Genomic DNA, 26134 nt, shown 5'->3' with positions numbered 1-26134 from the left:
TTTTTAGGCAATAGATTTAGCCACAATTTTTTATTTTATTTAAAAATAACTACTGAATACAACCCATCTAGCAATATTTTCTCTTCCTATTTATAAGCCCATTTGAAGTTTCAACATAATACAGAACAAAACAAAATTATTTATGTGTTTTTTAGTAGAATGTTCCCCTTTGCTTGCTTGACTACAGCAAAAACTAAGACTGTGGTTCTAGCTCTATGTTGATTACCTTCTGAGCAAGTTTCCAGAGTGCCAACAACCCTTAGTTATGATGCCACAAGTTCATCTCTTACATTCATATCTTACTACAAATCAATGGGTCTCTCAAAACGGACAGAGATTTAAAGGGGTCTCAGAGCTTTTAAAATACAACTGGTTTCTCAATCTAGTGTTCAGAAATAAGAGCACCTCAGTGGATTCCAGCTGAAGATCTGCCAAACCCACTTTCAGTTTAGTGAGAACTGAGCTATCCCTTCATCAAATAGCCTGGCAATTTAGCGAAGTGTGATGACATGAATAGATAGACTCATTCACATCTTATCTTTTGAATTCTGCTGAACTGCCCAAGTTGAAGAGTGTGTAACTTGAGCAGGGGCAGACATCCTTAACTTGAAATTTCCAAATGCCAAGGAAAAAAATTGAGAATGTTCTTGATATGTATGGGGGTTATCTAAAGCACTCAATTGCTCAGGCAACTAAAAGGTCCATTACAGGCAGAAATAATTTTTAAGTTAAGTTTGAGCCTGTTCAAGTAGAGCCTCTCTCTTAGTATTTGTCACTAATAGTAAGTGTGTCCCAGCTAATGTACATTAGGCTTGTTTTAAATCTTCTCACTCTATCAACATGTAGTGAAGAAAAGCTGTTAGTCCATCATAGCTGTGCTGACCAAAGCATTCATTCTAGTAAAATCATACTGCATTTTTGTTTGCTCAAAGCCAATCTTTTTAATCACCTTATTTGTGTAAAGAACCTTATAAATAGGGAAACAGTTTGTTTTAGACAAAAACAATTCTCATTGAGAACTATAAATTTAGTATTAGTTGGCAAATAATAGTAGGCATATGAATTATATAAATGAGAGAAATAGGTTTAAAAAATAAATTAGCCACATTACTAAGAGGCTTATACATTGTCATGAAAATATTCATCTTGAAGGATGATTTCAACTGGGCTGCCATTTTTTGGAATCATTTTGGAATTATTGTTGTCATTGCTTTCAGAGCCATTTTACACGAAGAAAATAACATTAGGATATTACAATCAGGCCTACTTTATTTACTGAACCTGACTCCTAAGGACTGTGGATGGTCTTTGAGAATCAATTTACCTTCCAAGCATAAAGACTTTTCCTCACTGAATTCAGTCAGAGAAAATGACAGAGGGGCAAGGGGAGATTTTCACTCCACTTTGGAGCTACTTTGAAAGGGCTCACACTCACTTACTTGGAAGAGTATGCACTGGTGTGTTGTGTTGTTGAAAAATAAATTAGGTCCCTTACTTCATGGTTTCCCCCTCTCTGTGCTGAGAATAAGGGAGCTCTCCTAGCAGACTGGAGTCTCCCACAGAGCACCGTTTCACAGGACCATGAACAAGAATGTCACAAAGGATCAGAGGGGTTCCTACAGGGGATGCTGCCACTGTGGAGCTAAGGTACAGCTTTCTGGGGCTCCAGCCTTGCTTCAAAACAGCCTTGCGAGGTACTCCTAGAAAAGGGATTCTTCTAAGCCTTCTCTGCTTGTTTACTCACCATGCAAAATTGAACCTCCGGTGTGATGGAGCCCAGCATCCCTTCACCACTTGCTTGGGGCCAAAAAGAAACCCAGGACCAGGAGGATGAGGTTACCCAGTGCCCTGCAGATGGATCAAGAGTTATAATGCAGGTCAGAGAACATGCTTCACAACCTTTAACTAGTTATTACAGTAACCAAAAGAATAGCCTGGAGAAACTACTGAACAAAAATAGTGCGGTCTACCTTCAGCCAAAGTGTATAATCAGGGGCCAGGAAAAGGGCAAACTAAGTGTCCTTTGTTTTCCAGCCAGGATAGCATTCAATTTATAACTGTCCCAGGGACAGAGTAAACAGGTCAGTTCACAGGATCCATCATGCCTTCACAGTAGTCTGTTCCCTCATCTCAGGATTTTAAAAATCCCAAAAGCAGAATCCCAAACACATACCAAAGTCTTCCCCTATGGGTTCTTGATATTGACTCCCCAACTCATGGCCCATTACTACCTAGAGAATAAGAAAAGGATTTGTCCAAAGACTTCCACCCCAGTCTATCACTCTCTCAGCCTAGGACTCTACTTCTCCTTTTTCCCATGGCTAGTCACATAAAAGCACTGTAGGAACATCTCAGGGTTCAAGACTAGGCTAAGAGACACTGTTCTCTGCAATTCAGTTAACGGGACTTGGGCTTTCAGCATGAACCAATTTCCTTCCATGTACTCACATTTCCACTCTCCTGCAGCAACACCAGAGGATCATGCTTCTTTCCAGCAAGTTCATCTATTTCCACTCCAGGCTTAAATTGAGCACTCTCTGAGCCTCCTTAGTCATAGAAAGCAGGGACCATTCTGCTCAGCCACAGGTCCACTTCTAGGCCTTATGTTCCTACACCTCCTGCCCAGCCTCTTGATCCCAGGATGGACAACACGCCCTGGATTCTGCCACAGAAACTCCCCCAGGGAGACAGCCAGGGAATAGAACAACTGCCGAGCTTCCCGAGCTGCCTCCTGCTCCCAACACATTCATTGCTCTGTCTACTCACTGGCCCTCTGTAAATTCTTCTTTGCAAATTTCACAGTTTCTTCCCCCAGGAATTAGCCTTCAACATCACAAACAGGAACACCCCAAATAAATACAGGTCACCAACTATTCCATCCAGTGAATATCCGAATCTATGAAACCTACATACACAAAGACAGGCACTTGTGTGCTTTGCCCCTATTTCCTGGCATGTTTTAATTCCCAAAACATCCATTGATAAATATTTGTGGAGATGCAAGCCTCTGGATTTCCCCCCTGGTCTGACAGCATAGTAAAAAGTATTAGCATTAAACCCTAATGATGAATACATCGGTAACTCAACGAGACGTTCCATAAACATTGGGATTATATTTATTTATTCCACCCATCACCATGAAGGTCATGCTATTTTTTACCTCCCAATGCTAATTTCCCCACTTTGCAAACACACCTGACACATATTTCTCATCTTGAGGCCTACAGGCTGCACACTTCTTTCAAATATCCCTTGACACTCTCCTGCAAGATATGGCTACACTGCTTATGTAACACAGAATTGAAGCCTTTATACCCCAGGCTTAGAGCCTACATTTGCTCCAGGCCAAGGCTACTCAAACCACAGTATAGATCAGAATTACCTGGAAGGCTTGGTTTAAATGCAGATTCCTGGGTCCCATCTGCTTTGAACTTAAGAATCTCCTTTTGTAACCGATCTGTGATTCTAAGAACTACTCATTGAAAAGGACTCCTATTTGGTGTCTTAGGTGTTTTAATATATTGTAAATCTCTTGAGGCCAAGGTTCACTCCTTGTTCTTCTTTGCATCTTCCGTAGGCTTTAGTACAGATTCCAGGACACAACAGGCCTTTAATAGACTGAATGATATTGAAAATGTCATAATATTGACATTTAGTACTTCTCATCGCTTACAGTATGTTACATTGATCCTCCAACACTATTGTGCCTTTTGTAAGAATGCTAAACAAGGAGCTGTTTAAGAAAAAAACAGGTGTGTTTGGAGGCACTGTGTGCAGGGCTGATAAATTCGTCTTACCCCACTTGCCACTCTCTCTTCTCATAATAAAGTTCCATGTATGAAGCCTGGCCATTACCTTCTCAGCGGGAGCTAGTGAAATGTTAACTTTTAGCTAGCAATTAGTGGACAGGCCCCCAGATCACTTATCTATTTTCCCACTGTTTAATCTCTGTCCTCAGAGATGCACTTCTCACATTCCTTTAGAATGACCTGGCTCTTGAAAGCACAAATGCCCAGCCCTAAATCCAGCCATCCAGCTGAGGGATTTGTAAGAACCACTATAACCATCCTTCTCCTTCTCCTTTTTTTCCTCCTCCTCCTCCTCTTTCTTTTCCTTCTCCTCCTTGGGAAAATGTAAAAGGGCCAGTGTGAATCCTCACTCCACTATTTCCTGGTTATTCCTAGCCATAGCATGTGACATGGACGCAGATGGATTACCCCACGGACACCAGTGTCCATTCCAGGATCCAGATAGGAGGAGACAACTCACTCTCAGAGGCATCACTCAAGCCTGGGAAAATGTTCATAGGTGTATCTTTTTCTTTTTTTTTTTAATTTGATATAGTTGTAATCCTTCAACTTCTACTAGAATCCTTATTCTCCAATAGCTGGTGGATATTTTAAGAATACTAAAATTTGGGGGGTTCTTTTACTTCAAATTTAAGTAAACAACAGGAATTTCAAAATATTTTCTGTTTGTTTTATTTTTTTGTTTTGTTTTTGTTTTTGTTTTTGTTTTCGTTTCGAGACAAGAGTCTCACTCTGTTTCCCAGGCTAGAGTGCAGTGACACAATCTCGGTTCACTGCAACCTCTGTCTCCCAGGTTCAAGCAATTCTCCTGCCTCAGCCTCCTGAGTAGCTGGGATTACAAGCATGCGCCACCACGTCCAGCTAATTTTTTTTGTATTTTTAGTAGAGGCAGGGTTTCACCATGTTGGCCAGGCTGGTCTCAAACTCCTGACCTGAAATGATCCATCCTCCTTGGCCTCCCAAACTGCTGGGATTACAGGCATGAGCCACCACGCCTGGCCCAGAATTTCAAAGTGTTAATACACATAATTGAGCATTTTACAAAGGAGTCCTAATGATTCTGTATAATGCATTACATTATATATAGGATTGAAGCCAACATCTATTGATTAATTATACCAGGCACTATTCTAAGCCCTCCATACATAGTCACTTATTAAAGCAATACAACAATCCTTGTATGGCAGATGCTATAATTATCCCCATTTTACACACAGGGAAATGAAGATTAGAGAACATAGGAATGTTATACAGGATGCATTTAAGCAGGGCCAGACTTCTTTGAACACTACTACGCCCTACTGATCTCCAGACCAAAAGCTAGAGGGCTAACCTCTGTCCCACATTCCTGCAGTGAAACGCAGTCTTTGGGAAGACACATTCATTTTAAAGAAGTACCATATTTTTCAGAGAGGGTGCAACTGATATTCTGATTAGGACCATTTTTCATTGTATAGTACTGTCTAGAGTATTAAAAGATGTTCAGCCTCCTTAATGCCAGGATATTAATTGCCAATACCACCACACAATCATTGTACAGCCAAATCTATTGACAAGTAACTCCTGGGGACAGAAGACACCCCTTGCTTAGGATACCTGGAAAGGACAAAGACAAAATTTCACTTTAGTACTGTACTGTGTAAACCAAATAATTTGTTTGAAACTCATGACCTCCCAAGGATGGAAAATGAATGGAGGATAGATCAGCCATGTTTTGATGGGAGAAGAGCCAGGGACAGGCTTAATGTTGGTTTGATTCACCAGCTGCATGAGTAACGGAAATGCTGGTCATTTGTATTACAAGGCACAGAGGAAAGAACATGAGTGTGAAGGTCCCAAAGATGGGGCTTGGAATCTGATGAGGGTTCACAATTCGTCAGCACAAATTAATTTGCCTCGCCAACATCTCAACTCCCTCATCTGTAAAGTGGGGTGCTAATTCCTACCTCACAGAGTAAAATCGAATGAAATAGCTGATATACAAGTAACTAGAGCTCTCTCTGCTGAGGACAGAAAAGCTCTGAATAAATTTGAATCCCCTTCCCCCTTCTGTCCCTTTAGCACTGATTCGGTGGTCATAGACGTGGGTTCCAGTCCTGCCCTGCTGTGTGACACTGGCCAAACTGGGTTGGGAGGGGGTGGTGTGGGCACGGGGAGATCCACGAGCCAGGGCAGGAAGACAGAAATGTGAGAGCGCAAGAGCAGCCACCATGAGCAAACCCCCTCCAGGGCCCCAATCTCCAGGAACAAGACCAGCTCCAGCACTCCTGGAAAACACTCCTCCAGGCCTAATCACAGGCATTAATTACTTCAATGTAGAAACTGCCGTCTTGGTAGGATGTCCACCTGTCTCTGCCTCTGCATCAGCTCCTGTCAACAGCATCTCTCCTCCCCAGGCATCCACTGCTTTCATGGTTTTTCTACCCTCCATGCTATTTCTGTTCCAAAATCACCCCTTCCTAGCTGGGTGCAGTGGCTCATGCCTATAATCCCAGCACTCTGGGAGGCCGAGGTGGGTGGATCACCTGAGGTCAGGAGTTCGAGACCAGCCTGACCAATATGGTGAAACCCCGTCTCTACTGAAAATACTAAAATTAGTCGGGCGTGGTGGTATGCGCCTGTAGTCCCAGCTACTCAGGAGGCTGAGACAGGAGAATTGCTTGAACCTGGGAGGTGGAGGTTGCAGTTAGCCAAGATCACAGCACTGATTGCACTCCAGCCTGGTCCACAGAGCGAGACTCCATCTCAAAAACAAAAATAAGAAAAAAAAACCCTTCCTCTTCTCCAGTGCCCAGCCTGCCCCACCCCATACTTAGGACACTTCTCAGGACACTGCTGGAAAGACTGAGTCCAGTGAAACATTTAGTGCTAAGATGGCAATGATGACGACACCCCCAGGGCATGCCACGCTCGCCGCGGAGCTGCCCCTAGTGCTGCTGTCAAACACAGCTGTGATCATGGACTGTCTTCCTGTTTGCAGCTCTCTCAGCAAATCAGAAAGGTTGAAGCCCTTGGGACTCCTGGAGGCCTCCCTGTTCTTGCCCCGCCCCCCAGTCGTGATAAATTCATTTACATAGCAATAAGGGGAGCTGATGGATTTACTTTCTTCAGTGGCACCCTCCCTGACTGACCGTGCCTGCTCCACCAAGTCACAGGGTTCTGTGGCCTTGCTCGTCACAGGACTGCGCCTTCATCTGAGTACTTCTTGCTTTGCTCCTAAGTGGAAGTGCCAAGAAGTCGGGGTCGGGGTCAGGAGAGGAAAGGGGAATGGCCCACAGTCATTACAGATCCCCGGTGGTGAATGATGGCCACAGCCCTGGGACAGACGAAGCTCCCATCCTAAATACAGGCGTTAATGGGGCTGAAATGCACTGACACCCCGAATCTTAGACATTGCCCATCCTGAGCTCAGAGGATGTTTCCAGCCAGGAGATATTTAATTACACATGCAGTTTGTAGGTTCCAAGGGGGCTGAAACCTCAGGCGGTCCAAACTGCGAAGAGGCCTAAAGATCAATTAGTCCAAACTTCTCATTTGTACTGGAGGGAACTGAGTCTCAGGGAAGTGGAATGACTTGCGCAACCCTGCACAGAGGTAAAACAGAACAAAGACCAGAACCAGGCTCTGGGACCAGTGCTCATTCCTCCAGACCAGGCTCCCCAGACCAGGCTAACCTCCTTGGCCAAGGCAAGGAAAACAAGCACTGGCCCTTAGGCTCATGAGACTCGGGAGAGGACCTGAAGAAATCCAAGACTAAAGGAGAATCTTACACGTGAGTTCTTTCTCTGTCTTCTTTTGGTTATTCTGTTTTCAAGGGAATTTTTCTTTTGGAAAATTATGAAATTATTTGGGGCTAGAAGATCAGTGTGTTCTCATGATCTGGTGAGAATAATTGCCTAGAAGTAGAGAAGATGGGTTGGTGAAGGGTGGGGGTGGGGGGCAGGAGGAGGAGGAAGAGGAGAAGGAAGAAGAAGAAGGGCTAACACATAGCGTTGACTATGTACTTCCTATGTGCCACACGCTTTATAGCCACCAATTCATCTGATCCTCAGAATTCCTTGAAGTAGATACTATTAGCATCTCCATTTTACAGATGAGGACACTGAGGCACAGAGAAATAAAAGTAGCTTGACCAAGTCACACAACTAGGTAGGTATGATTATAAATGAAAATTAGGTAGACTGCTCAGCATATCAAAGGATACTTCTAATTCCTTAAACTCATTTCAAAGAGCTTCCATGTGTCTACACCTTCAGTAAAAAGAACCTTCTAGAATTATTTTTATTCCAGAAAGTAAAACATCAACGTCAATTTTGGAATATGTTTAAGGCCATAAATTTTCCGATGACTGTCCTCAAACTAGCCACCAGGTAAAAGAATTTCACGAAGGCAACTGCTCAGACAGTGTCTCAGAAACATGATCCCTGCTCACCACGTACACACCCCCCAGAGAGGACCCTTGCCCTTCAGCCTTTACTTTAGTGAGATGAGGTCTCTTTTTGAGCCCCTAAACTTCTAGTTAGTGTTTTCTGCATTGTTTCTTTTTGTTTTGTTTTGTTTTGTTTGAGACAGAGTCTCATTCTATCTCCCAGGCTGGAGTACAGTGGCACAATCTTGGTTCACTGCAACCTCCGCCTCCCAGTTTCAAGAGATTCTCCAGCCTCAGCCTCCTGAGTACTGAGATTACAGGTGTGCACTGCCACACCTGGCTAATTTTTTGTATTTTTAGTAGAGATGGGGTTTCACCATATTTCCCAGGCTGATCTCGAACTCCTAACCTCAGGCAATCCGCCCACCTTGGCCTCCCCAAAGTGCTGGGATTACAAGCATGAGCCACTGTGCCCAGCCAGCATTGTTTCTTGAATGTTCATGGAGGTTACTAAATTTGTGTTAAAAATGAGTAAGTCCAGAAAGTCCACGGAAAGAAATGTGTTTCTTTTGCTTTTTTTTTTTTTTTTTAATTTACCCTCTATAAAGTAGGTGATGAGTGCTCAGTCTCTTCTAAAGAGCTGGCAAGTTTACCCCTTAAAAACTGAAGACCAGTGAGGAATGCCCACTTTAACCCTATAGTGGACCTCATACTGCAGTGTTAAGTAAAATACTTCTTACTTCTTAATGATTATTCCAATAAATATGCCAATGTTTTCAGATGGTCTTTAAAGAAACCCCTGGCCACTCCCAGTGTCTGTCCTGCACTCCCCGCCAGCACCATGCACAGCAGTCACTTGTTCTTCTGTCAGAGGGAAACTGGTACAATAAGAGCCTTGTTTCTGATAAGAATATCTGTCACTGACAAAGAAAAGGCAATGTGTTTTTTATTGAGCTGACCCCCACACACACAGTAAGCAATACACAAAAGTTCATTAATTATAAGCCATCCTCTGTCTCAAGCGCACACACACATTTGCATTTTCAAAAGCTCCATTCTACCCGCTTGAAAAAGCTACATCCTGGTTTTTCTGAGCTAGTGAGGAAATAACTGCACCCAAAGGTACCGCCAGCATTAACTCTCAGGGCACAAGACATATATTTAAATAGCACAGGCTCCTGAGCTTCGTGGAGAAGGATGTTCACAGGGAGAAGTGGCACTATCCTTGATTCTCACCACTGTAAAAACAAATGTCAGCTAGGAAGAGTGAAGGCAACATCTGCATTCATGGAGAAGATCCCGCTTTTTGTGCTTTTGTGACATGGCGTAAATACGCCCTACATGGAGTTTTGCTGAATTTTGGGACTGTGTATGAATGAAAGAAAATATCCTATTTAGAATAGCTCATTCTCCCTGGAAATATGTATTTACTTTTCAAACGAAAACAACTCATCGAAGCCACTTCTTCAGATGTGCTTTGTGTGCACCACACACAGACAATTCCTGTGTTTGTATTTGACATGATGCAATATCTTATAAGGTTTATTTGTTTTAAAAGAACAATGAGGGCGGGCCTGTTCGCCCCTGTGCAAGAGGTGTGCAATATGTTCTAAAAGGCTGGAGGACATGCTATGTGTCTTTGTCACATTTAGGATTTGGAAAATGAGAAAGGTGAGGAGGGTGAGGAATCCTACCTGGTAAGCCCTGGCCTAAAATGAAGTCTAAAGTCTTCTACACGACTCATTCTGGTTTGTTGTTGTTTGTATTGTTTGAGACAGAGTCTCACTCCTGTTGCCCAGGTTGGAATGCAGTGGTGCAATCTCAGCTCACTGCAGCCTCCACCTCCCAGGCTCAAGCAATCTTGCCCCCTCAACCCAAGTAGTTGGGACTACATGCATGCACCACCATGCATGGCTAATTTTGTGTGTTTTTTGTAAAGACAGGGTTTTTGCCATGTTGGCCAGCCTGGTCTGGCTCAAGCAATCCACCTACTTTGGCCTCCTAAAGTACTGGGATTACAGGCATGAGCCACCACACCTGGCACAACACATTCTTAATGTCACCCTTTTATCCCTTAAATCTTACAATTTCTATATTGTGTAATGCAATTATCAATAAAATGGCATGTTCCACAGTTGTTAATGGCCCACATTGCAAAGTGGGTGTGTACCTGTCCTGTTCAGCCACACCATATGATATGGTTTGGCTGTGTCCCCACGAAAATCTCACTGATGAGATTTGAATTCCCACATGTTGTGGGAGGGACCCAGTGGGAGGTGATTGAATCATAGGGGCATGCCTTTTCTTTTCTGTGTTGTTCTCATTATAGTGAATAAGTCTGACAAGATCTGATGGTTTTAAAAAGGGGAGTTTCCCTGCATAAGGCCTCTCTTTGCCTGCTGCCATCCACGTAGGATGTGACTTGCTCCTCCTTGCCTTCTGCCATGATTGTGAGGCCTCTCCAGTCACATGGAACTGTAAGTCCATTAAACCTCTCTGTTTTGTAAATTGCCCAGTCTTGCGTATGTCTTTATCAGCAGTGTGAAAACAGACTAATACAGTAAATTGGCACAAATAGAGCAGGGCATTACTGAAAAGATACCTGAAAATGTGGGAGTGACTTTGGAACTGGGTAACAGGCAGAGGTGGGAACAGTTTGGAGGGCTCAGAAGAAGACAGGAAAACGTGGGAAAGTTTGGAACTCCCTAGAGACTTGTTGAATGGCTTTGATCAAGATGCTGATAATGATACGGACAATGAAATCCAGGCTGAGGTGATCTCAGACAGAGATGAGGAACTTGTTGGGAACTGGAGCAAAAGTGACACTTATTGTGTTTTATCAAAGAGAGATTGGCGGCATTTTGCCCCTGCCCTAGAGTTTTGTGGAACTTTGAACTTAAGAGAGATGATTCAGAGTATCTGGCAGAAGAAATTTCTAAGCAGCAAAGCATTCAAAATGTGACTTGGGTGCTGTTAAAGGCATTCAGTTTTAAAAGGGAAACAGCATAAAAGTTGGGAAAATTTGCAGCCTAACAATGCAATAGAAAAGAAAAGCCCATTTTCTGAGGAGAAATTCAAACCAGATACAGAAATCTGCATAAGTAATGAGGAGCGAATGTTAATCACCAAGACAATGGGACACAACCAAACCGTATCATTCCACCCCTCACCCCTCCAGGGCATGTCAGAGACCTTTGCAGCAGCCCCTCCCATCACAGGCCTGGAGTTTAGGAGGAAACAATGGTTTCAGGGACCAGGCCCAGGGTCTGTCTGCTGTGTGCAACTTAGGGACTTGGTGCCCTGCATCCCAGCCACTCCAGTGTTGCTGAAAGAGGCCAATGTAGAGCTCAGGCCATGGCTTCCGAGGGTGCAAGTCTCAAGCCCTGGCAGCTGCCATGTGGTGTTGAGCCTACAAGTGCACAGAAGTCAAGCATTGGGGTTTGGGAACCTCCGCCTAGATTTCAGAAGATATATAGAAATGCCTGGATGACAAGGCAGAAGTTTGCTGCAGGGGCAGGCCCCTCATGGAGAACCTCTGCTAGGACAGTGTGGAAGGGAAATGTGGGGTCAGAGCCCCCACAGAGAGTCCCTACTGGGACACTGCCTAGTGGAGCTGTGAGAAGAGGGCCACCATCTTCCAGACCCCAGAATGGTAGATCCACTGACAGCTTGTACCATGTGCCTGGAAAAGCCACAGACACTCAACACCAGCCCAGCCTGTGAAAGTAGCCAGGAGGGAGGTTATACCCTGCAAAGACACAGGGCAGAGCTGCCCAGTGCTGTGGGAGCCCACCTCTTGTATCAGCCTGACCTGGATGTGAGACATGGAGTCAAAGAAGATCATTTTGGAGCTTTAAGATTTGGTTGCCCTGCTGGATTTTGGACTTGCGTGGGCCTTTGGCCCCTTTGTTTTGGCCAATTTCTCGCATTTGGAATGGTTGTATTTACCCAGTGCCTGTACCCACACTGTATCTAGAAAGTAACTAACTTGCTTTTAATTTTACAGGCTCATAGGTGAAAGGCACTTGCCTTGTCTTGTATGAGACTTTGGACTATGGACTTTTGAGTTAATGCAAAAATGTGTTAAGACTTTAGGAGACTGTTGGGAAGGCATCATTGGTTTTGAAATGTGAGGACATGAGATTTGGGAGGGGTGAGGGGTGGAATGATATGGTTTGGTTGTGTCCCCACCTAAATCTCATCTTAAACTCCCACAGGTTGTGGGAGGGACTCCATGCTGTTCTTCTCGTGCAGGTCTTTCCTGTGCTGTTCACATGACATAAATAAATCTCACAAGACCTGATGGTTTTGAAAAGGGGAATTTCCCTGCATGAGCTCTTTGCCTGCTGCTATCCATGTAAGATGTGACTTGCTCTTCCTTGCCTTCTGTCATGATTGCGAGGCCTCCCCAGGCACATGGAACTGTAAGTCCATTAAATCTCTTTCTTTTGTAAATTGCCCAGTCTCTGTATGTCTTTATCAGCATGTGAAAATTGGCTAATATGCCATGGTTGCTGATAGCTTTCCCAGCTATAATGGTGAATTAATGGGACAACCATAAGGGAAGCCCAAGACCAGGCCCCTCTCCAGTTCACCTTTCTTTGCTCCTTATGATGGTTACATTCCAATAGCAATATAAACTTCTCCCCTTCAAGTTCTTATCACTCCATTCAAGTTAATTAGGAGGAAAACTTTAAGTCTCCTGAACCGTTACCCTGCAGAAGTTTTGGTCCAAAATATACCAATTCTAGTCAACATTTGCCTGAGCAGTGTCCATTCCCCCACTGAGTTGTCAGCAATAAGCAGAGAGATCTGCTGAGGCACCAACATAGGGCCTGGCTTATAGTAGGTGCTCAAATAATAGTTTTGGAACTGAAGGACATCAGTTGTCCTCTAATGAGAACAATATCATGTTCTTTGCCTCAGACAAGCACTTAACTCTTTGTTCTTACTATTGGAAAAAGAGTCCCTACAGGGATGGGTTTGCCCAGAATGTTGAAAAGAATGGCAGTTGAACATTGAGAAAACAGCTTGCTCTGTTAAGAATATGACACTCATTGAAATGGATGCATCTGTACATGGTTGTAAAACTGGGGCCACCTTGGTGTTCTTGATAATTGAGATGTGTGAAGGAATCAAGGAATCTCATCCTTAAAAACAACAGAACACAAAAAATATGAATGAGTTTAGCATAGGGATTAAGGGCATGGGCCAGATTTGAATTACTTGCTGTGGGACCTGAGGACAAGTTGCTGAACCTTGCTAAATCTCAGGTTCATCTACAAAATGCAAATAATAGAATTACCTCGTGAGGTTGTTGGCAGGATTAAGTGAGATCACATGCTAACAAACAGTAAATGTAACCTATTAATTACAGTGATCTTGATGGAATAAAATAATCCAAGGGACAAGATAAAAATTAGCTCAGAAAAGAACTGATTCAGGTTGGAAGGAATGAGGGCCTCAACCAATATCAGCTTTCACCCACAGTTTCTCCTCCTGCCAAGATAGAGGTTCTTTACTTGGGATCTACAGAGCCTTCTGGCTCCCTAAAACTGGACACAAACTTTTGTGCATATGCATATTCTTCTAAGAAAGGAGTCCATAGTTTTCATAAGATTCTCAAAGGAGTCTGGCACCCCCCAAAATTAGAAATCCCAGCCCTGGGTTATATCAGACTCTTACCACAAATCTTGTTTTCTCATCTAAATGTACACAAATCTCCCTTTCTTCTCCCTCTTTGGTTCAGCTGACATATGGTAGGCTTTTCAAAAGAACTTTGCTAAGATTCTAAGGAGAAATTAGAAAGGGAAATAAAGCACACACAAAAGCTAGGTGAACATCAAAGTACAGCACACACTAGTGATTCCAAGATTCCGCGACAGCATAGCTACACATAGGCTGGGCCTGCTGCAGGTGCGTAAGCCCAGATTTTTTTCCCTTTCTTTTGTCCCTTGGAAGACTTGCTGCTTTCTTTTACTTAAAAGTTGAATTCATTTAGAGACTGTCCTATCTTCTTAGACTTCTTAATATAGATTCAGACCATTGCCTGTCTCTTAAAACAAGCCCTAAATGAGAGTTTACTAAAAGCCAAGAGAGGCTGAAAATCATTCAATCTCTTGGGGAGTAGGTGATTGGGAAGAGATGCAGAGGTAATCAGAAAGAAAGAGAAAATGGGGAGAATCAGAAAAAGAGAGAAAAAAATCAAGGTTTAGCCTTATATTATCAATAAAAGGGTTTGTTTTGATAAGCAAGCTTGCCATTACTAGTCATTAAGACCTTAATGTTAATACGTTTCAAAGGCTTCACTGAATAATAGATTCTTTTCCTGGTGGGGAGGAGTCAGAGGTAGGTAAGGGATACAGATCCCTGTAGGGAAGTGTTAGATCCCTGAATATGCTCTCCTCTGCCTCCCTTATCCTTAACTTTGAATAGGCGAGGGCCTTCCAGAAAAGGGAGGCAGGGAGGGAAGCATGAAGAATAGGGACGTTTCTGAAAATCATTCACATCTTTTTCACAATCATTTACTGAGCGTTTTTATTGGGTGCTAGGCTCTGGATAAGGCCCTACAATGTAACAAAGTGAGTAAAACCAAGGTTATGTCTTCAAGAAGTTCTTAATCCAGGAGAAGATATAAGTGATAAGCAAATATCATTCAAAATGATAAGCATATTATCTATTGTCATGAGGAGTCCAGAGAAAAATAAGGTTGGAGAAAACACACCTCATGTTAAAAACTAGATTGCCCTGCTTTAAAATTATCTTTGGGATCTGCCCTTTCCTGTCTACAACAATCCCATGTTCCTTCTGGATCCATAAGCCAAAGCTGACATGAAATGATATCCTGGAATCAAAGCATTTTATGGTAAAGTCCAGAGATGAGGCGCTCTGAGCATTTTGAGTACCTCTTTTCTACTTCCAAGGAAATGAGGAAGAAGACAAGGGAAGTTCTTTTTCCCCATAGACTTTTCCCCAAAAGAATTACGGTTCTCCCTTGGAACTGTAATTTTTCCCTGTGCTTCTAGAATGCCATGTTATGCAAAACTGAGTTTTACCAGTAACTACTTTGCCAGAATGTAAAGAAATCTCAGGCTGTGAGCTCCGTAAAGGTAGGCAAAGTATGGTCACACGGTCTGGTGCCTTAGACTACCTTGGCACCAATCAACTCAATAAACAAGCTTGAACCAGATGTTACTTCTATTTCTTAGCCTTACTTCTGCCACCAAGAAAGCCAAACACTTGTTGTGTGGACCCCAGTCTAATTCTAAACCAAAACCATTCTCTCCACTATCAGAGGAACCTTTCAGAGGGTCATTGAAAGATGGAAACCTGCAGGAGGCAACAGGTGTGGGGAGGGAGAAAGAGAACAAGATAGACCAGCCCTGGGGGGCACCAGAGGGATAAAGGAGGGAGAAGAGGAAACAGCGCTTGTATTGGCAGGAGGCCTGGCCTCTTACGTCTGAATTTCTTGGAACTCTCATCAACCCACAGCCCATCATGCCCAGCTTGTCTCTCTCCACTAGGCTCCAGGCCCACCTTTCAGACCAGGCCTGCCCAGGTGAAATTACCAACCTGGACCAGGTTAGTCAGCATCTTAGTTGGTAGACAGATGTTTCCTCACTGCTGCGGCAGCAGAAGAGCTGTTGCTGGTCCAAAGTTAGGAACTGGAACCAAAGCTGAGCCCTCCAGCTAATATATACACACACACACACATACTCCTGCCCCTCTCTCTATACTCCTAATCTCTGGTATGGATCCATTATTCTTTTAGCTCTCCATACCTGACAGCAAGGGCTCACATCTCACCCTTCCTCATGAGTAGTCCAACTACAGAGTAGTCCAACTCCTGGAAACTCAAGCCATCGTCCCTTCTTGCCTAGATTACTGAGTCTTCTCTAAGTATCCTCTCCCTGCTTTGAGTCTTGTCTTCTCTCATACCCTTTTCCAAATAGTTCACCATGGAGCTGCCACAAAAATAAGATGAATCTGTTCATGCTTAAAATCATTCAGAGGCTTTCCAATGCCTAGGGAATAAAGTTGGGATACTTCTGATGTCATATAAGACACTGTCTAGGCCAGGTGCATTGGCTCACGCCTGTAATCCCAGCACTTTGGGAGGCCAAGGCAGGTGGATCAATTGAGGTCATGAGTTCAAGACTAAAAATACAAAATTAGCTGGGCATGGTGGCACATACCTGTAATCCCAGCTACTTGGGAGGCTGAAGCAGGAGGATAGCTTGAACCCGTGAAGTGGAGGTTGCAGTGAGCTGAGATTGTGCTGTTGCACTCCAGCCTGGGCAACAAGAGCAAAACTACAACTCAGGAAAAAAAAAAAAAAAAAGAGAGAGAGAGAGAGACACTTTCTAGTCCGCCCATCTCTCTAGCCTCTCAACGACCTCCTTCTACCACTATGCATGTGCTGTGCTCCACCATGCTGAACTTCTTGCTGTCTCCCAAAATGAAATAGTTTTACCATTTAAAAACAAAATGGAATTTACTGAAATGATTTGACGGTTGAAGCTTGCGAAAAGCTTGGGAAAAGGCAGGAACCGTGGACACTTGGGAAGAAATAGAAAGTATAGCAAGAATGTTCTGATAGGAACAGTCCAGTAGGCCTGCCACCTTGCAATGAATTTCCTCCCAGGCTTCTGTCCAGCCTTGGATCAAGAGCAAAGATTCAGCAAAAAGCATCTGAGTGGTATACCACAGCTTGGTACCATGGTTGTATTGAGGTCAGCTAAAGGAGAATGTGATTCATTCAACTCCCTAGTAGGAGGAAGCGACCCCTACATTACCTCCTGCCAATAATACAACTATGAAGGACAGGTACAGGAAGAGGTAATTCCTCAAAGGAAGTCGGTGTGATATAAGGAAGGGGGTAAACTGGGAAGAGTCGGAGGTGGGAGGATGAAGAGAGGTTGGTTCGTGGGTATAAGCATACAATTACACAGAAGGAAAAAAATCTAATATTCCATAGCAGAGTAACATAACTATAGTTAGCAATAATGTATTGTCTATTTTAAAATAGCTATACAAGAGGTCTTGAAATGCCCCCCACACATAGGTATGATAAATGTTCAAGGTGATAGAAAGCCCAAATACCCAGATTTGATTGTTATACTCTCTATGCATTTAACACACCATATATCACATGTACCCCATAAATATGTGCAAATATTGTATATTAATAACACAAATTTAAAAAATAAAAGCACTATGTTAACATAAAAAAGGAAGAGGGTGTAGATGCTGGTCATCTGAAAAGTAATAATCATGTATGTCATGACCCCACTTTTCTCCATACTTGAAATACTGCAACTCCCCTTACTCTTACCTGCCACCACCATCCCATTCTGCCTGATGCATGCTTATTTGTCCATGAAAGGTTAGCTCTGACATCACCTCCTCTAAGAAGTCTTCTCTGACCTTCGTAGGCTGTGTTAGGGAACCCCTCACCTGCATATCTTTATCCTGTCTCTTACCATATGAATTAAAATTGTTTCTTTGTCCATTTCCACAATTATGTGTTAATATGGCCCCTCGTAACAAGGGGTCCTGACCACCAAGCGTAATGCTGGGAAAAAAATGTAGATGAACTTCAAAGCTCAGTTAAAAATAGTGACCTGCCAAAAATGATTTTTTGGACTGCTTTACCACACCATTTTTAATAATGGAAATTGAGGTTTCTCTGGAAACCCCTTATATATTCCTGCATAATTCATGTGTCTTTATGCTGTTTCACGATTTGCATACTGCATTGCTAAGGGGATTCTAAACCCAATTCCCCTGTATCACAGCCTCACTTCTGGTTCCTCACTGATGTAATTCAGCACCATGTCATAACTGTTCTCCCAGAGTTGAAGCAAGTCAGTTCATTGAAAGCTTGGTTGGGATTCTTAATCTGCAGGAATTTTCTATTCTTTGTCTTCTTATTGGCAAAGGATCTTAGTTTAATCTGTGGAAAGATAGAAACCCATTAAAAAATTTCTACAGCCATGTTGTGTGCTTTTGAGAATGATTCACTCACTTTTAAACCATGTTCCTTCCTAAATCAGTCTGGCATTTCTCCAGATCGATTTCTTTAGAGAATATTGCAAATTTATTACAAAAGTGGTTGCTAAGTGAATCATTAATGAGCTTAATATAGTCATTTAAGAGAGAATTAATCTATATTGAATGGGCTTTGTCAGACACAGAGCCATTTTTAGGAGAATAATGCTTGTTAGATGGGAAACAAAGGACAATATTAATGTAGCAGTAGCGGTAATGGTAGCTGTCTCAAAGATGGCATCATAGGAACTGCTGCTATTTTCATCCCCAGAGCCTGCCTCTGCAGATCAAAATGACATTGTAAGCTCATGCTTTGAAGTCACTACCTGCACTCCAAACACTTAGCAATTATAAATAAAATATTTTAAGAACGAATTTAAAAGAAAGTTTTAAAAAAAGTAAACCACATGCCCATACATACATAAAGAAAAATAAATATCTATGTGCTAGAAACAGACCAGAAATATAACACAGTAGTTACTAAAGCTGTGAGCTTGTGGGCTCTGGAGACACACACAGATAGGCCAGATAACTCCTCTGCAGTATTGGGAGTAAAGGGGCCCTAGATGGTTGGAGCCTGGATCCAGGCTTATTGCTTGAACCTAAATGGGGTGGGGAACTTCTGCCCCAAAAAAGGTACAGCAGTTACCTAAGGTTAGGACTTATATAAATGTGCATCTAGAAAAGTAGAAACAAGCAGGTATAACCAAGACTTGGGCCAAGCTGCCTCGTGACTCAGTGACTAAATCTGTAATATCTGAATACCATCGTAAGATGAAAGTTCAGAGCCACCAACATAAAACCAGGTTGTGAACCGGGGCCCTGTGGCCAAGCAGGGAGGGAAAGGTATAACAAGAAGAGAGAAAGTGTGTGCGATGTCACTCAAAATGTACATCACACAAGTTAAAATTTTAAAACAATTAAAGAAAACTAACATTAAGAAAAGGAGCCAATAAAATCAATATTTGGGATACATTCATTTCAGATGAAGTAGAAATACAGGTATACCTGGTTTTATTACATTGCTCTTTGCAGACACTTCGTTTTTCACAAACTGAAGGTTTGTAGCAATCCTGCATCAAGCAACTCTATCATGCCAGTTTTCCAACAGCATGTGCTAACTTTATATCTCTGAGTCATAGTTTGAAAATTCTCACAATATTTCAAACTTTTTCATTATTATTAGTCTGTTATGATGATCTGTGATCAGCAATCTTTGATATTACTATTGTAACTGTTTTCGAGTGCCACAAATCACACCCATATACGACAATGAATTTAGTCGGTAAATGTTGTGTATGTTCTGACTGCTCCACCAACCAGCCATTTTCCCATCTCTCTCCTCCTCAGGCCTCCCTATTCCTTGACACACAACAATATTGAAATTAGGCCAATTAATAACTCTATAAAAACCTCTAAGTGTTCAAGTGAAAGGAAAAGTCCTGCAACTCTCAAGTTAAATCAAAAGCTATAAATGATTAAGCTTAGTGAGGAAGGCATGTTGAAAATTGAAACAGACTGAAAGCTAAGACAAATGGTTAATCAAATTGTGAATGCAAAGGAAAAGTTATTGAAGAAAATTAGAAGTGCTACGCCATTAACACACAAATGATAAGAAGACAAAACAGCCTTATTGCTAATATAGAAAATGTCTGAGCGTCTGGATAGAAAATCAACCCAGCCACGATATTCACTTAAGTCATTCTATGAAGGCTGAGAAGTGAGGAACTGCACAAGAAAAGTTTGAAACTAGCAGAAGTTGGTTCATGAGGTTTAAGAAAAGAAGCCATCTCCATAATATAGAAGTGTAAGGTGACGCAGCAAGTGCTGATGTAGAAGTTGCAGCAAGTTACCCAGAAGATCTAGCTAAGATCATTGATGAAGGTTACTACAGTGAGCAACAGATTTCAGTGGAGATGAAACAGCCTTCAATTGGAAGAAGATGCCATCTAGGACTTTTCTAGCTGGAGAGGAGAAGTCAATGCCTGGCTTCAAAGCTTCAAAGGACAAGTGACTTCCTTGTTAGGCACTAACGCAGATGGTGTCTTTAAGTTGAAATCAATGCTTATCTGCCATTTGAAAATCCTTATGAATTAAGACCCCTTATGAATTATGCTGAATGTACTCTGCCTGTGCTCTGTAAGTGAAACAACAAAGCCTGGGAAACAGCACATCTGTTTATAGTATGGTTTACTGAATATTTTAAGCCCACAGTTGAGACCTACTTCTCAGAAAAAAAAGACTTATTTCAAAATATTAGGGCTCATTGTCAATGTACTTAGTCATCCAAGAGCTCTGATGGAGATGAACAAGGAGATTAATGTTGTTTTCATGCCTGCTAACACAATATCTATTCTGCAACCCATGAATTAAAGAGTAGTTTCAACTTTCAAGTCTTAACTATTTCAGAAACACATTTTATGAAGCTATAGCTATCATAGATAGTGATTCCTCTCATAGATGTGAGCAAAGTAAATTGAAAATCTTCTTAAAAAGATTCACTATTCCAGATACCAGTGAGAACATTTGTGATTCATGGGAGGAGGTCAAAATATCAACATTAACAAGATATTGGAATACATTGATTCCAACCCTCATGGATGACTTTGAGGGGTTCAGGACTTCAGTGGAGGAAGTAACTGCAGATGTGGTGGAAATAGCAAAACAACTAGAATTAGAAGTGGAGCCTGAAAATGTGACTGAATTGCTACAATCTCATGATCAAACTTGAAAGAATGAGGAGTTGCTTCTTCTTACAGATGATCAAAGAAAGTGGTTTCTTGAGATGGAATCTACTACACCTGGTGAAGATGCTGTGAACATTGTTGAAATGACAGCAAAGGATTTAGAGTATTACATAAATTTAGTTGATAAAGCAGTGGGAAAGTTTGAGAGAATTGACTTCAAGTTTGAAAGAAGTTCTACTGCGAGTAAAATGCTATCAAATAGCATCATATGCTACAGAAAAATCTTCTGTGAGTCAATTGATGCTGCAAATGTCATTGTTGTCTTACTTTAAGAAATGGCCACAGACATCCCAACCTTCAGCAACCAACACCCTGATCAGTCAGCCACCATCAACATCAAAGCAAGACCCTCTACCAGCAAAAAGATGACAACTTGCTGAAGGCTCAGATGATTGTTAGCATGTTTAGCAATGAAGTATTTTTTAATTAAGAGACATACAATTTTAGACATAATGCTATTGCATACTTAGACTATAGAACAGTATAAACATAACTTCTATATGCACTGGGAAACCAAAAAATTTGTGTGACTAACTTTATTGTGATATTTGCTTTATTGCATTGTACTGAAAATGAACCCACAGTGTCTCTGAGATATGCCTGTAACAGCAGAATCTGAAAGTGAAATTACAATAGGGATTGTAGCCTGGGCAACATGGCAAAATCCCCTCTCTACTAAAAGTACAAAAAATTAGCCAGGTGTGGTGACATGCACCTGTAGTCCCAGCTACTCAGGAGGCTGAGGTGAGAGAATCCCCTGAGCCAGGGAAGTGGAGGCTGCAGTGAGCCAAGATTGCATCACTGCACACCAACCTGGGCAACTGGAATAAGACCCTGTCGCAGAAAAATAAAAATAAAATAAAATAGGGATTGTTAGAACCATCAAGGAGAAAAAGAAAGGAGGAATATTCATAGAAATGAATAGTAAATTGTGAAAGAAAACAAGTAAAAAATGAAACAAGAGCAGGCTGATATGAAAAGGGACAAGTTGGAAATTCTGGTAATAAAAACCACAGTATTTGAATGAAAAACTCAATAAACAGGATTAACTCTGTCTTGGATATAACAAGACAGAGAATTAATACATTAGAAGGTTATATAGAGGAGCTTACCCAGAATGCAGCAATAAAGAGTTAAGGAAGGGGAAAAAACAGGAAATAGCAATTAAGAGATGTGGAAGACATATTGAAAAGATCTAATATATGTCTAATAGGAGTTCAAGAATGAAATAGAGGAAAATATCTGTGAATCAATAGTCAAAGAGATACTATGAACTTTTCAGATGGAAGAAAATGATATATGCTCTCAGAAGAAAAGGTCACATACACCAAGTGCCAAAAAGAATACATAGTAATGAACCTATAACAGGAAACATTTTTCAGTGAAACTACTGAACATTGATGGTAGAGAGAAAATCTTGAAAGCTTCCAAAGCAAAAAGACAGCTGACCTGCAAGGAAAAGACAGTTAGACTCTCATCTGCAATGGATGCCAGAAAACAGCAGAAGAATCTTTTCACAGCCAATTATCAACCAAGACTTCTATACCCAGGTAAACTATCATTCACAGCAGAGTAAAATAAATCATTTTCAAGCAAAAAGACTAAGTGTGTCATCACTCACATGCTAAGTCCCAAAATTGAGAAATCATTGATAAATATGATTAACGATTTACTTTAAGTAACTAATGTGTGTTTTTAAAAGACAAATCTAAAAACCTAGATAGTAATACTATGGGAGTGGTATTCAATGAATAGAAAATGCATGGTAAGTTCCTTAACCCTTTCAGGAATATAGAGATAGTTAATCATTCTAGATTTTGTTAGAAATTTTACAATAAATATACATGAAAATTTAGAGGTAATCTCAGAACATAAAAACTATAAAATAGAAGCCAGAGTCTTATAATGAACAGTCGTGAAAAATCTGTAGGCTAGGACTTGAGTCATGGAGGTAACAGTTCACTGAAGGCTGCCCATGGCCTGAAAAAATTAAATTTCCCGATATTTTTTTCTTTGCTACTAAAGAAGAACTTAAGCACTAAAGAATCAAATGCCATGAAAATGAATTCAGATACAAATTTAAGTTTTTGCTTTTTAGTAACTAAAGGACTTAAAAGAGAAATTTAACATGGCCTCAACTCTTAAGTTCCTATTGATTATCAGATACAACATTTACGTAAAAAACAACTTTTTTCTTACTTAACCATTGATGAGAAGGTGCCACCTGATTTCCAAAATGTTAACATTTTAAATCAACAAAATACATTAACTTACTTGACTTTGAGCCAAGTAAAATGGTTCTCAAGTGCCTTGGACTCTTCCAAGGAAGCTTATTAAGATGCAGATCCTGGGGGCACTCTAAGAGACTCGGATGCTGAAGATTGGAAAAGGCTAGGGATTTGCATTTTTAACAGATAGTTCTGACACAGATGATGGGAAGACTGCAAATATCTGAAATGTTGACTTAGTAAAATCAAAATAATAGTAAAATTAGCCAGGCAGCCCTGAGGGAATCTTAACAGCAAACATAAAAATTGAGCCACCCATTCTGAAAGACATCCAGGTTGGAACTATGACAATTCTAATTAATGAGTTAAATACTTGTTGAATCCTAATCTAGAAATCAAAAGACCTGGTTTCTGTTCCAGTTCAGCTGGTAATTAGCTTTGAGACTTCGGGAGAAGTGGGGGGATTATTTTTCCTCTCTGGGCCCAAGTTTCCTCATCTATAAAATACGGGTAAATTATTCTCTGCCAGCTTTAATGTTCTTTGGCTCTATGAGTTCACATAATGGGATTGTGGGTCAGTAATTAATCTAATCTTTATAGGTTCTTCGAAAGAAGCCCCCCGCCTTATTTCCCCAGGAGATGGCAGTGGGAAAGTACAGCATAGAAAAACCACCATTATGATTTCTGCTTGGAGACAGCATTAACGCTGCAGAGAGGCAGGTTCTGAGTGAGACACCAAATTGACCCTCAATACCTGATCTCCACCTTTCCGGTTACAAAACATATTCTTTAAAAGCTTACCAAATGAATACAGCAAAGGATGGGTAAAGAGAATGCAGTCGATCTCTTCTAAATGCAAATTACCTTGGCAATTATGCAAGCAATTTAAAATAACGAGTTGCAAGCAAGAACAACAACAAAGATTTGATTCCCAAGTTAGAAACTTTCAACTCAGCTGAAAGCTACAAATCCTGGGAGATGCAGGCCCCCAGAACTGTATGGATGGTGGTAACAGAGACATGTAATGAAACAAACTTCCGAGAAAAACTAGACTTACCTAGTTCTTTTAAGAAAAAAAGAGTTTTTTTCTTTAAAAGCGGTCTTTTGTGAGGCTTGGATTCCTCCAGCAATGAATGTAGAGCCAAGCTGTGAACCCAAAGACTGGAGCCCTACACACCTCCCCAGCTTTTACTGTAGAAATCTTTATTTGTTCTGGAATCTCTTTTATCAACACTTCAGTTACTCCTACAGTGTGAACTCCGAACAGTCCTGCTTAAGAAACTATCTGCAAATACCAGAATGGCTAATCCTAAAAATAAGGTGTTAATTGGTCTCTTGGTGATTCCAACCTCAAACACAATAAACTAGTATCCCTTTTTAACCGTGGGGGTTTTGCCCCACTGCTAGTCTGAAGTACTGGGTCTTTCTTACCTGAATTTGGCTCTTTCTTTTTCTGCTGCTTTTCAGCTTATGTTTTAGGTAAAAATAAAGGAAAAAGAAACTAGTAAGAAATACAGTGCATCTTTCTCTCTCTTCATCTGACAGTCATTATAGGGTGTTAAACCCAAAGTAAACCAGGTCATACTGTGTCTTCAGGAGGAGCCAAATTAGGAGGGAAGCTTTCCATTCCTGAAGTCTTCCTTATGGACATAGGAATCCAACAATTAAAAAAATTGTTTTCCTTTTTAGAGACAGAATCTATGTCACCTAGGTTGGACTCAAACTCCTAGGCTCAATGGATCCTCCCTCAGCCTCCCAGGTAGCTGGGACAACAGGTAAGCAGCACACTGGGCTTCTCAGGAATCCACTTTTTTTTTTTTTGAGACAGAGTTTCACTCTTGTCACCCAGGCTGGAGGGCAGTGGCATGATCTCAGCTCACTGCAACCTCCGCCTCCCTGGTTCAAGCAATTCCCCTGCCTCAGCCTCCCAAGTAGCTGGAATTACAGGCGCATGCCACCATATGCAGCTAAATTTTTTGTATTTTTAGTAGAGACAGGGTTTCACCATGTTGGCCAGACTGGTCTTGAACTCCTGACCTCAGTCAATCTGTCCACCTCCACCTCCCAAAGTGCTGGGATTACAGGCATGAGCCACCGTGCCCAGCCAGGAATCCACTACTAAACAATAAGCACCTGTTAGTGCCTCTGGCCCAAATGCCCAGTTAACTGTGGCCCTGTTTCCCTGGGCGTTGACTGAGTGGTTAGCTGGGGCAGAGAGCCAATCAACAAATTAGGGGCATTGATCCTTTTTATTGTCTTTGTTTTTATCTGTCACTTCTGACCTGCAACAACATCCCATTGTCAGCTTAGATTCTGGAGCGTTTAAACCTTTTGCCTCGCACTGAGAAAGCGTTTTTCTAATAAGGAAGTAGTGTGACTGCAGAACAGTAATATAGTAGGAGGGATCTCCCCTGGTACCCATCATGCAGGGACAGACTGGCTCTGGGTTCTACTCCAAATTTCTCTCATCATTTGTACTACTATCCACAACCATCATTTCAGAGAAATTTCTCTGCTTTGGTATATACAGGAATTTGACCTGGGATTTGTGTGAAATATTTATATTGTTTTTCATTTGCGTAGATGGCACCAGAACAATGCAGTTCCCGATTTCCTTGTGCTGTTCTCCTTTGCTTGCAAGCAGGACAGGAGCGGAGAATTAGAGGAAAGGATTTCACTGAGGGATGACAGTCTTTCCTCCAAACTTTCCGTGGCAAACACAGTGTTGATGTGTACTTGTGAGACCCTCCTAGGGCTGCATGTACTTCCTGATGGGCCTGGCTGCCAAGCTGCCTCTTGTGGGACTGGCCTGGAGCCTCTAGAGCAAGGGTCAGGAGACAGGATGCAGGGTTTATGTTGCTGTCTGAACTGGGAGCACAGACCGAGCTGCCCTACACTGGGAACTGAAGGCTCAGACATTACTTCACATCG

The sequence above is a fragment of the Piliocolobus tephrosceles genome, chromosome 4, assembly GCF_002776525.5.
Source record: "Piliocolobus tephrosceles isolate RC106 chromosome 4, ASM277652v3, whole genome shotgun sequence".
In the NCBI taxonomy this organism is placed as follows: Eukaryota; Metazoa; Chordata; class Mammalia; order Primates; family Cercopithecidae; genus Piliocolobus; species Piliocolobus tephrosceles.
Note: the sequence above shows the minus strand (reverse complement) of the source record.